Source organism: Typopeltis vanoorti, chromosome 7 (assembly GCF_054136105.1).
Source record: "Typopeltis vanoorti isolate ZY-2024b chromosome 7, IOZ_Tvanoo_1.0, whole genome shotgun sequence".
Lineage (NCBI taxonomy): Eukaryota > Metazoa > Arthropoda > Arachnida > Uropygi > Thelyphonidae > Typopeltis > Typopeltis vanoorti.
The window spans coordinates 43,359,517-43,373,426 of NC_143555.1; the positions used below are offsets into that span (position 1 = coordinate 43,359,517).

The following is a 13,910-nucleotide window of genomic DNA, read 5'->3' on the forward strand; positions in this document are numbered from 1 at the left end:
GAAGTAATTTTAAAATTATTAGAAGAAAAAAACTTAAATATTCAAAATATCCGTGGGCAGGGATATGACAACGGGTCAAATATGAAGGGGGAAGAATGCAAGGATACAAGCACTTTTAAGGAACAAAAATCCTAGAGCATTTTTTGTTCCGTGTTGTACGCATTCCTTGAACTTGGTATTGAGCGATGCAGCAAGCTGCAATATAGATACGGTTTTATTTTTTGATATTATTCAGTCAATCTATAATTTCTTTTCTTCATCGAGTCATCGATGGGAGGTTCTAAACCACGTCCAAAAGATTACTTTAAAACCTTTATGCACGACGAGATGGGAAAGTCGCTTGAAGCAATACGAAATCAAGTAAAAGAAATACATGAAGTTTTAATTTTCATCACAGAAGATGACAGCTTAATTGGGCAACAAGGCATTAAAAGAAAATTGGAAGCTAGTTCGTTAGCAAAAAAAAATTAATTCTTTCAAATTTATATTTGGCACATTTGTTTGGCATGGCATTCTAAGTGAAGTGAATGCATCTAGCAAACAATTGGAAAATATCTCTTGCAATATTACGGAAGCCTTGAAATCGTTAGATGTCGCGAAAAAAATCCTTGACGTCATACAGAAGCGAAAATAATTTTTTGAAAGTTAAACACCAAGCCCATAACTTTGCTTTAAATATTGGGTTAAATGCTGATTTCCCAACTAACGACAGCACACAAACTCGACGTGTAAAAACTCAAATTTGATTATGTATGTCCTGACGAATCAATTACTAATTTTGAGCGACATTTTCAAATTATTATTTTTTAATGTAATTCTTTGGATTTCAATTTTTGGGTTTCTCTTTAACATTGGTAACTTAAAATTTGATAATGATACAGTAAAAGAAAGCTTGTTTCGACTTAGAAATTATTCTGTCCGATGGTGATCAAAAAGATATTTCAGCAATAGATTTATTAGATGAATTAAAAATATTGTCTCGGAGGATATCAAATAATTATTTTCCCAAAGAAGTATTAAATTATATTTGTGCAAATAACTGCATAAGTCTTTTTCCTAATGTGTACACATCACTACGAATTCTTTTAACAACCCCAACTACAGTTGCAAGTGCAGAGCGCAGTTTTTCTAAATTAAGACATTAAAAATTATTTGGAGGTCCACAATGTCTCAAGAGAGATTAGATGGCTTCTTTATCTATTGAAAGTGATATAGCCGAGACATTAAATCTAATAAAGAAAAATTAGTAAAGTCTTTTGCCGAAATTAAGGCTAGAAAGGTTTCTTTTTTAAAATAATTAAAATTGTTAATTCTTAATTTAGATTTTTTATATTTGTTTTGTCATGTTTAATGTGATTTATGTAATATTTATAAATTGGGTTAAAATTATGTACTCATATTATATAATAAACACAAAAATATTTAATTAATTTATTATTATTTATTTATTCACCATACACACACACACACACACAATTTCGACCGAAGAAGGGCGAAAAAAAAAATCTTGCACACTCAAAAATTTGCTCTGGCCGGCCCCTCTGCTACATACGATGTTCCATTGATTTCCGTCGATTCATAAGTTCATTGATCGTGACAAACTTCTAATATGCATTGTAATAAATCGTTTTGAATAGTTTTTGATGTCCCTTTAAATACCGAATTGTTATCTAAATGTTTTTGCAAAGAAGGATCAAAAGTTGCAAAGAAATTTATTAACACCTTAAATACTTCTGAATTTTCAGATGAATCACTTTCATTATGTCCCCGAAGGGATAATTCAAATTTGCCATAAAGTTTTATACGATCAATTATTTTCGATAATATTTCTGTTTTTCTTCACTTCTTCGTTATGTTTCAATTTTGATGTTCTGCAAGCCTCACTAAGTTTTTCGGAAATATTAACTTGTCCTAATAATGAAAAAGAAATAACATTTTCCATATGTTTTCGAGAATTCTGATGCTTTTCACATTTTTCTTTTATTCTGTTTATATTTGTACAACCACTTTGGGTCCATACAATATCGCCGCCAAAAAGCAAACAAGGAAAATGAAATAAAGCATTTCTAGTTTCGCAACCACAAAGCCATTTTTTTTTTTTTTTTGATACCACCCACCAGGGCCGCCGAGAGAAATTTTCGGGCCCGTGAGAAGTCTGTGGTCTGGGCCACACTTAAAAAAAGTGCATCACTTTTGTTTAATAAAAAAAGTCATAAAACATTAAACATTTATTTAAAAAAGCGTACAATAAATTCAAGATTCGATACATTACACACCATACAAACTACAAACAGTAAATAAAAAGAGAATTTTTAAATTTTTATTGCCTCATCCACTTCCTCACTTTATGGTTAGCGAAATCTTTAATTTACATTTCTGTTGGTCAAATTTTTATTATTAAAAATATAATTTTAATAATTAAAAAATCAAATTAATAAGAATACTTACTTTTATTTTTTAGTGCATGGCCTACACCATACAGTTGCACACTCTACAAACAATCACAAAACTTTCGTCTTTCAAAATACTAACAAGAACGAAGCGTTCTGGCAGGGAACATTACTGTGAATGCAATTACTAGCTAGCGCTAGCGCAGCCGACTGCAGCAACCTTGCACGAACGCCTATTGACGTCATCACCGGCTATAACTACAGCGATCCACGCCGAGAGAATCAGTGTCTTCCGGACACACTCACGGTGAGCTAAAGAGCGTAGCCGTCTGTCTAAAACAAAACACAGTATCATTCTCGATATGCCATTATCCTTTATCATTGTTGTATTATTACGAGAATTAAAACCATGCATTATAAACACAGTTATAACACAGTCGGACCCTTTTCGATGCCGGGCCCGTGACAAAAGTCTCAGATGTCATCCTCCTCTCGGCGGCCCCTGCCACGCACTGTTAAAAGACCTGATGTACTTTTTATTTTTACTTATTCCTTCTTGACTAATAATAATATCTGGAGTAGGACGTTTTTATTTCTATTTTTTCATGTAACGATAATTGAGAAAATATAATTCTTTTCATATTTTCAATAGCGACACTCGTCATAATTCAGCTTTGTGATAAATAATTATATGTTATTTTAACAGAATAAAATACGATTTACCAAAAATATTTCACCCTCACTATGAACATACATACCAATAATTAAAGTTTCGTATCTCACAGAAATAACGCGCGCAAGCATACACTTTATTTGTAGCGACATTGCTCCACGAGCAGTTTCGGATTCACTTGTTACGTGCAATGACAGGCGCAAACGAATATCGGCGAGTCTAGCTGCAATTGGACGAACGTGAATTCCGACACTGCGTTAGATCGCAGTGCATTTGTTTCGTAATCTAAAGCGTTAATCGAACAATTCCAATTATTGACTATTCAATCAATGTCGAAACATAAGCTGTAACCTTCAACATGATGTATTGCATTTATATAATGTTGTAAGCATTGTTATTATTTATAAACACAAATTTTTTTTTTTTTCGTTTTTTTTCTTACGGGTGCTGCAGTGTCGCAGTGCTTATGTAGAAGCCGCCACTGCCCAGTTTATTATATCTTGTGATATAATGTTATTGGTTAGTATAATGCTATTCGTGGAAGATTTCATTTTGGCACTGATATTTGTTAAAAAAATAATGACAAAAAGTGGATTTTTTCCTTCCCTTCATGTATCGATGTGGATTTCATTTACAAAAAAAAAAAAAAAAAAAACCTGAATATTCTTGATTTCACTGTTAGGCCAGTGAAATTCTTAATCGAAAACATTAAAATGATATAGCAGGCTACTGGACGAAATCCGTATTTTAAGTAGTACAATGCTAAAGCAACTCATCTAGAATTTTTGAGTTCTGACAGACTTAAGAAACTGTTTCAGAGTTATCAGTTTTATAGTTACTTAGTTATAAAATTGAAAACTGATTTCTTTTCATAATGTCATTGATTTAATTTATTTTATTTTGGAATACTGGAAAGATCTATATGCATATTATGATCTGACAACATCTTGAAGATGAAAGATCGCAGCGCTATCTTAACTTACTTTGTGCAAACTGCATATAGAATTTGGAATTTCGCATTTATACTTAAATTGAGAATGTAACTTTAAGACATCTGGAAATGTACATGAACAGAAGCCTTAATATTGTATTTTAAAAGCAATTATATAAATATAATTAAGGAATGTATACCTCTTAACAGGGGCGCCAGTACTTTAGTTGGCGCCCTTATTCCCCCCTCCAATAAAAAAATCACTTTAAAAAAAAAGTTTTTTTAAAAAGTATTTCCTCCTCTTTGGCGCCTTTACTATCCTGGCGCCTGTGTGCGTCGCACACATTGCACATATGGCCGCTGCACCCCTGCCTCTTAAGCTTTATAACTTCTAGAATGAAGTTTTATAACATTCGCATTGACTTTCTGTCGGAGAAATCAGAAACTCGCAGGTTAATAGTAATAGATTCCTACGCTAGATGGCAACACTAACCGGACATATTTTTAAATCAGCATTTACACTATTATGTACGTTCTTTTCAGACGACGTATAGTATGATCCCCCCCCCCCCAAGCCCTAGCACGAATTTCAATAGGATTATTTGTTGGCAAGAGGTTATTTATATACAGTAGAAAGATGGGTAACGGAACAGTGCCTAGAGAGTCTTACATCGTTGAAGTGTAAAACGAGGAAGATAAATCGAAGGATGAAAATTTGTTGTTCGAAGCAAGACCGATCGAATGTCCTGCAAATATCAAGAGCACAGGGATTTTCTTTTGGTTAACTGACCCACCTGGTGAAGGGAAAAGATGACTTATTTTTGATAGGACTAAATTGAGAGCAATGGGTCAATTATTGGCTGGTTACCTTTGTAACCAGCGAATAAAATAAGTTATCTGTGAGATAACTTATTTTCGTTTATTCAAAAGGACAGAATGTAGGTTTGTCTCCACATAATAGGAGAAGTGTCAAATTAGCGCGAAAGTGTAGAAGTATAGAGAACGTGTGTTAACGAGCAAAGTATGAATTACAACGGGGATGGGAAAGAATACCGTCAGTGCCAAAACACTTGAGGGCACCTAGGTTAAGATTCTTCTGATGTCCTTGCAAAGAAAAAGCATTCACTGGCATTTATTCTTGATATGGTAAAGGCGATCTGAGCCTTCGAAACTAACTTAAGGTTCTTTCGACAATACGATTTGGTCGGAAAGACCAAGTTTTGAATCCCGTCTAGGATGGAAGAATCTATATAAGGATTTTTCATGTGAAGGCGAGTTACTTATAATGCGGAAGTGACAGATTTTTTTTTTTTTTTTTTGGCGCCCGCAACTGGTTTTTCATCCCGCAGAAAAAGGCAAACCGTCCGAAGAATATACGCAATTAACCAACAAAATATTCAATAGGTATAAACCAATTATCCTGAAAATAGTGGTTAAAAAAGCGAAGAATATTTGGCAAAGTGCGGGTCCGTAAATGCCTAAGAACCACTGTTAATGAGCGGTGATCTTTGTATGTGTGTGTGTGTGTGCGCGCGCGCGCGCGCACACACACACACAGAAAAAGAATGTAAAATGTGATGACAGGCATTGTATAAGATAGAATGCGCCACCTATAATGAGTCCTAGGAAGTTTCCGATTAATAATCATAACAATAAACTGGATTGCTGAACATACTACCCTGCTATGGGAGAGGATGTTCTTTCGCTCGCTAACTAATTAACAGAATATCTTATTTCCGCCATTTTATTTTAGGCTCTTTTTTTTTTTGCTGACGAAATATTTGGTTGAGAGATTTTTTAAGCCGGTTAACTGACGAGGGATAGATCATCCATTAAAATAAATTTCTGCACAGCATTCACGGGGCAGATGGAACTGGTCGGCCGGGGAATGATTTCGATTATGTGATGCCATAACCGAAGCAACGTGTTCCTAGAATCACTTTAAAAGGGGAAATAGTTTTTATTAGACAAAAGTTTCTTTCTAATCACCCTGAGCGACCATTTTAAAATCGAACCTTATGTTTGCTGAACACCACGCATTTAAATGCTCAAGAACCAGTCTTAAGGGCGAATCCAAAAGGTAAAAACTCTTTGTAATTGATGCAGAATTAAGTCAAAGACAATAACGTACACACACAAAAAAAAGTTAACGAACTGGTTGTGATAAAGATCACTTCCTTAGAAAGTTTTCCGTCTTTCCATTTCTTTATGCCTTTCAGTCATCATCATATTGATTTACAACGAAATTTTATATTTAAATAACAGGATATATCATACATTAAAAATATTACTTTTTTTTTCACCAACTCTTGGGATTCGTTTTCAGTCACCCTTCCTTCCCCTTTCTGGGCACTAAGAAATTAAAGGAGACAAATTTCAATAAATAAATAAAAAGGTAGTATGCTTTCCATTTTGGCAGCTTAACTTGAATTTGATCATTCTCTCGAGAGCATTTTTGTTCAACATTAAATAACGCACAGATATATGAGTACTCGGTTAGTCCATCCTTATGATCATAGATGTCTTCTGGAAGTCCTACTTATAAGCTTAAAAAAGGCCTCTTAATGAAAAAAAAAACAAACATATCGAATTGATTTGTGCGTGCAAATTCATGATAAATGAAATCTTTATATTTTAGGCACCATTGTTAGTAACGTGCTCATTGTTGTAAATGACAATGTTTCTATGGTAACAAAGAATAAATTTCTGCATGCGTTTTTTTATTTCATTTTATTTTTGGATCTCTTAGCATTTTATCTCATGCGCTATGATGCATTTCTGTACAGTATTTTATTTATTTATTACAAAACTTTGAGAAATGAAAGCTTATAAATTATAAACTTAAGAAGTGAAAATCATCAGACTTAAAAATACTATTTACAAATAGTTAATAAAATTAATTATTAAATAAGATAAAAAAAATTGGATAGCTATTACAGGAACAAGAAAGAAATAGATATTAAAAAATTATTATCTGTTTATGCACGTTTTAATTTCAGTTAAATAAAATATAAAATTCACCGATTACATTTATTTATTTTTTTTTTTCGGTTTAAAATGAGTGGGGGGGGGGGAATTAAATAATCATTTAGAAAAATCAAACTGAGATAAATATTTACGTATTATGCACCAAGAAGCTTTATGTAATTCGAAAGGTTACTAGGACAACGAGATATTTTTTCAGTGAAATAAAAACTGAAAATTTCCTTCATTCACTCTACAATCATACAAGGAAACGAAAGAATAACAAAAGAAATTTAAGTGAAAATACGGATTTAAAGAGGATACAAGCAGAGCAGGAAAAGGAAGTGACCCGAAAGTGTGCAAACCGCAATTGGAATGAGGCGAATAAAGAAACACTCGATGTAGAAGATTTGAGAATGAGGAAGGTGGGCGAAAGTTCTTGGAAGGGAGACGCGTGTTAGTTTTGTGTTTTCATGCATTCTTCCAAATGCATTATGATTAAAATCAGGAAGAGTTATAGATTACTCAAGAGATGGAAAATGAGCAATTCAGGAAGTGCTAGGGGAGGGAAAAACTAAAATTCCTAACCCGTATTTCTAGATTGAAATACGGGTTAGGAATTGAGAACAATCCACTTTTCTGTCCCAAAGAAAACAAATCATAATCCGCAAGTTATAATTTTCAATAAAGTTAAGAAACAAAATTGCTTTCTGCCTTTAAAAAAAAGTACTCAGTGTTCAGGAACTCTGAGTTTGAGTTCGCGCTTATTAATGAAACAGCCATTTTAACACGAGATTTAGTAACGTAATAATTACGAAACGATGCTTACAGTATATTGTTTGAAATAAATCATTATTTAGTTTTAAAACTAGAACTGTATTTTAAAAATAATTCTCCATTTTTTTTTTTTTAATAGTCATCTTACCGTGCCATTGTTGCTCATGGCAAATAGCGATTGTTTACTAATCATTTCACGTGAAATAGTCATTTGGGTAATCACGCATGCGCGATTTTTTGACAATTCACTTAAATATTACGCTTATACTTTTTTTTTTGTTGTTTTTTGAAAAAAGTGTGGTTGCTAAATGTTATATTTCAGTTATTACATCTTATAGGTAACACTTCTATTGATTTAACAAACAGCGAATCAGTTAGCTATAACAGACTGGTACTGCAGATTAAATTTCATTTCTGAAGTTTTAAAAATTAGAGAATGAACGTTTGCAACAATCAGTTAATTCTTTACCATCCCCTTTCCCAAAGAAAAATGGTTTATTTCAAAAATGTTTCAGTAATTTTGCTATCTAAAAAAAGGTATGAGGACAGAGAATCATATGGAAATCTACATCAGTGAGATTTCTATATATTTGAGGCTCTTATTATACACAGCAACTTTTAACGCATTATTTGGTGCAGTCAGTGGCGCACCCAGGGAGGGGCCTAGGGCCCCCCCCCCAAAAGAAAAAGTTAAAAAAAACTTGAAAATTTTCCAAAATACTTTTCCTAATTAAAATTTATTTTTTATTTATGTTGTGTCGTGTCTTCTATTTCTATACTACTTATGAATTAGGGGTCACATAAGGTGAGAGAACCCTATAGCAGTGTTTCTCAACCTATGGTCCGCGACGATGGAACAGGTGGTCCACAGGCTTAAATTAACCAAATAAATCTATATATTTTAATTATCCAAACAAAACAAATTAAAATTGAATAAGTAAGTAAAAAATATTAAAATAAAATGAATATTTAAAAAAATAGAATGACGAGTAATAAAAGAGGGGTGAAGTGAAAAACAATATGGTTTTATTGCTTCCACCTTCCCTTGCTGTTTTGTCAGATTTGAAGTAAACATGTGTTATCCACATTTCAACTAATTGCTTGTTGTTTATTGATTTTTATTGTTGAAGGTTTTCCTCCTTCAATCAAGGCTCAATATATCTTCAGAAGTACTAAGTAATACTTAGACAAAATGGGTTGTGAGTTAACTCCAGTATTTATATTTTTTTCGGAAATCGCGCGAAAAGCAAGCCGACAATTGAGTTAAAATGCTAACTCTCTTCAACCGAATTCCAATAATGTGAAACTGCCATAACAGCATTCACTATATATATCTTAGTTTTAACACTTTCGGTTGAACTTTATGGCTGCTTTGGGGCAGGCGAACTCACACACATCTAATTAATAACAATAGTTTTTAGTTAGATACTGTGTTTGCAGGTGCAACATATGGTTTTGCTTGAGTCTAAATAGCATAGTTTCTGTATGAGGGGACATGTGATTCATTAATTAGTGTCGTTTTTATCCTAGTTGTTTCTAATTGCACTATTTGTTGAGAAATATATTACACAGACTGCTCATACCTTATTCACTAACATAATAAAAGTACTTGTTTTTCTTGCCTCTGCAATATAGTGGCTATTGGGGGAGGGTGTGTTGTTTACCGCGGGAGCAAGTTACTACCGCCCTGCTCTGAACGTGTTTCAGTTTTTTCATTTGCGAGGTATATGCGAAACTTTTTAATTTCTTTTTTTCGAAAAGTAAAATCAGGGGTGAGAGTTATATGCGAGTAAGTACGGTATTTCAATTGTGGATAAATACATTGGTACCTTCTTTAAACAGAAAAAACACATCTCGAATGACAGTGATAATACAAAACGAGTTTGTAATGACAGTTCGTATGTAGTTTCTGAAGAGAAAGAGGTCTGTAACGAATTCACAGAAACACATCAGTTGCAATTGCAACTTCAGTTGCAATGCGATAATATTAATACGCTTAACGAAAGGAAAGATTTGCTGACTTGCTGGGCACTCGACCAGTGGATCGCATTCAAAGGTAAATACAACTGGTTATTTTGTAGGAACATTTTTCTGTTTTGTGACTTTTCTCCTTTTACGGTAATTATGCCCTTTATATACACATTCAAAACTGTAAACAATTGTTTACAGTTTTGAATGTGTATATAAAGTCAATATCAACAGTCGCCTGATTACGAACCCGTGATGAATAGTGACGGGGAGGTTTGGAGCTTCCCCGGATAGTATTCAAAAGGTAAATACAATTGGTTATTTTGTAAAGGGCCCAAAACTTATTAATTTAGAATTTAACCACTGGGAAAGGGTTTGTGTCCACCTCAAAACTCTGAAACAGAATTTGGAAACATTTTCCGAATAACTTTTTATAAGAAATTTCTGTGATTTCACGATCCATTTCAGGCTTGCAGTGACTTCGAATTAGCTCGATAACGAAAGGTCGTTTCGAGAACGACCTTTCGTTATCGAAAAAAGAACAGCTAATTGAGCTTTTAAGTGACGGTGGACTTAAAATGCAATTCCGTGATCGTGGTTTGGCTCGATTCTGGATCTCGCCTTCAGTGAGAAGTGATTTCCCGAATTATTTGAAGAAGTGAAAAATCGTCATGCAGTTTTCTACAACTCCATCTTTGCGAGAAATGATTTTCATCGCTCCTTCAAATAAAAACAAAACACAGAAATCGTCTTAGTCTGTGTGCCGATCTTCGACTAAAGTTGACCAATATTGAGCCAGATATCCAGCAACTCTGCAAGGTCGAGAAGCTCATCCATATATCATTAAAAGTAAATAGTAACATAATTATATCATTTCATTTATTTGTTTAATAAAAATTAAAACAAAGTTTTAATTTTTATCCACAAAATTTAATTTTTTATCTATATATCCGGCCTGGTTGGCCGACTCTCCAGCTAAAAGGCTGCGAGTTCGAATCCCGCCGTGGGCATGGATTGTTTGTGATTGTCTGTGAAAATACCACTAGTATTTTCACACACAATCACAAACTTAATAATATCGACAAGCTTTATATGTTCATTGTGCATCACATAGCTTGAATTTGGCACTTGGAAATGCTATATCTGTGACAAATAAGAAATTGCATTGGCATAATTGAAAAGGTACACAATTTCTTCAATACCCCTAAAAGACAGGACGTCCTTGTTGTTTATAATATTATAATATTAATATCTTTTAAGATTTATAATATCTTTATTTAGCTTGCAAAAAATATTTCCGTGCACCTTACCATTGTCTAAAATAATGCAAAAATCTGACAGTGACCTCTTAATTGCCCTAAATTTTGTTGATGTTGTGGCTCAATTAAATACCGTTCGTGAAACACCAGATTCTTCATTTAAAGATATTTACGATGAAGCATGTAGAAAAGCCAATAATTTTAATATTGACATTAAAAAGCCAAGGACTTTATCAAAACGAACATTAAGATCCAATGTTCCAGACGATTCTGTAGAAGAGTATTTCAGGAGAACTATTTCATTCCATTTATTTCATTCCATTTATTGACCCAAATATTGACTCAACTTCATAAACGTTTCACTCGGCACCGCAACATTTTGAAATATATATTTTTCTCTTCTACCAAATGGAAAAGATGCTCCAACAGCAAGTGCAATGGAAGATTTTCGTCAATTGTGTGAATTTTATGCCGGTGATTTGCCTTATACAAATCCAGCAATTTTGAACACCGAATTCAAGTTGTGGTATAAGAAATTTGAAAAACTGTTTTCAAATTTCTTATACCATGCAGTTTCAAAGTGTGACAAAATGATATATCCTTACATCTATAACTTATTAAAAATATTTGCAACACTTCCGGTAACAACATGCGTCAGTGAAAGGTCATTTTCTAACTTACGCCTTTTAAAAACTTATTTAAGATCTACCATAATACACAATCACGATTGAACGGACTGGCTTTGCTATATATACACACACACAGATTAATGTAACCATGACTGAAATAATTCAAGAGCTTTGTAAAAAGAAAACTGGATTTTATTCTTTGAATAAATTTTTATAATCACCTAATGAATTTTATTGAATGAATGAAATTTAACTGATTTTAGTTGAACGGATAAAATATTTTTAATGCAAATTCATTGTATTAAAAATATTTTTATCCGTTCAACTCCCCTTCCCCCCCCCCCCCCCAAGATTAAATCTTGGGTGCAGTAATAGTTATTGAACTACGTAAAGTGTTTTGAAAGTAATCTGAAGCTTAACAGATTTCACGGCATTCGGCATGAGTTATTATTTATTATTATTATTCTAATATAACACATCCAAGCAGTCCAAGGACTCATCGTGGGAGGGCATATTACTCCACTACAGTTCCATCTCCCTTTTTTAATTTTCCAACTACTATCATCAACATACAGTGCCATCTACCGCCCATGACTACCACTAGTATTCATTTACTGTAAAAATTTTGTGTGTTCTCATGGCCAATTTGCTTGTACGCCAGATAAAAAACCCTGCTATCTTCATATGAGATCCGCTACTCATCTTCAATTGCAAAATCTAACAACTGAGAATTGAGTTCGATTGTTGTCACTACGCAATGTACTAACAGTACATTGCACCCAAATGTGCTACGGAGATTCTAATTAAGGTTTGGACTAATTTGATATTGTTTCAAGTAATTAGTTCACATTGGCAATTCTAAATGCATTAGTGCATTTAGAATTGAAATCCACGTTTCAGAGAAAATTACGGTAATTATCCTTCGCTGAATTAAGATTCTAATAGTAAAATGTGAAGGAGATTGTTTTTGTCTTTTTTTCTTCATTAAAACAAATTGACAATTCTTTCGTGCATTTGTATCTAAAAGATATCTCCGTTAGGATCAGGGGATCTGTTCTACCGACTACGACATAGCAGGTTTTTTAATCCCACTACTAGATATTCGACACCCAACTGTTCACTATTCCTGGACCTCGGCAGCGGAGAATTGGAGCCATCGACCAGATCCCCTGATCCTGAGGAGACAGAATGAGATTTGTGTAAACATCCACTTGAGTAGTTGCGATGATCGCTCGTTTTTCTCTCCAAGCAGCATTCCTAACTATAGCCTGCCAATATGACCGAGAGTTCGTTGATTAATAGCAAGATTACCTTGAGCATAGACTAATATATATATATATATATAGTATCATTAATTATTAGCTTCGATATATATTTTTTAAAATTTTATGTGGTTCATTTTAAAGAAAATTGAAATTAAAAGACGAATTAAAATAAGTAATTTGTTGAAATCTTTATTTAGGAAGCTTTTTTTTTAGTTGGTTATAAATGAAATTTGTAAAATAAATTTCTTGGCAAATTTAATTTAACAAAAACATGACAAAAAAGAAAAAAAGAGGGTAAGTTAATTTTCTCCTTTTTTCAATTGGAATACTTTACAATTTGCAATTGTCACTTAAGATTGAAATGAATCCAATGTGTTGGTTGTCGTTACGGCAACCAACACACTGTATTATTATTATAATATATATATATATAATATATATATACACACACACACACACACACACACATACATATATATATTATTGTGAGAATCAAAGTTTTGGAAGCCGGTAAAACTGGAACGCAGCAAAAGAAGCCAGCTTCCGGCATGGTCTAGTGGTTAGGATACCTGGCTCTCACCCAGGAGGCCCGGGTTCGATTCCCGGTGTCGGAAAAAATTTTTTTCCCCTTTGTTCTACCACGTTAATTGTGTATTTATTTCTCCTACATCTATTTTATAAAATACTTTATAATATTGAAGTAATTATTGTTTACATGTATTTCTAATTACTTAATTCTTAGATGACCTTTTTGAGAGCCCTTAAGACAGGAAATTCTGCATTCATAAAAAAAAGCATATTATTGAACCTAATGCCAAAAATGCTGTAAAAATTCAAGATAATTCTTTATACACTGACGAAATTAATTTTTTCGAACAGGGTTCTAACATTAAGAGGATTACAAATAAAAAATAGTTGTATCACGAAATAAATTTTTTTATTTGTCAAGTAGTGTCCACGGTGTTCGATAGATGGCGCCACACATCGTGCAGAATCCAGTCATGTTTGCAATGGGAATTCACATATGTGAATTTATTTCTGGTTGACGATCTGT

The 13,910-nt window shown here is 33.2% G+C and overlaps 1 non-coding gene across 1 annotated transcript; it reads left to right on the forward strand.

Moving 5' to 3' along the window:
* Positions 1-13,398: 13,398 nt before the first annotated feature.
* Positions 13,399-13,470, forward strand: TRNAE-CUC (transfer RNA glutamic acid (anticodon CUC)). The gene has a single exon. It is a non-coding gene; the product is annotated as a tRNA-Glu (tRNA).
* The last annotated feature ends 440 nt before the right edge of the window (positions 13,471-13,910 follow it).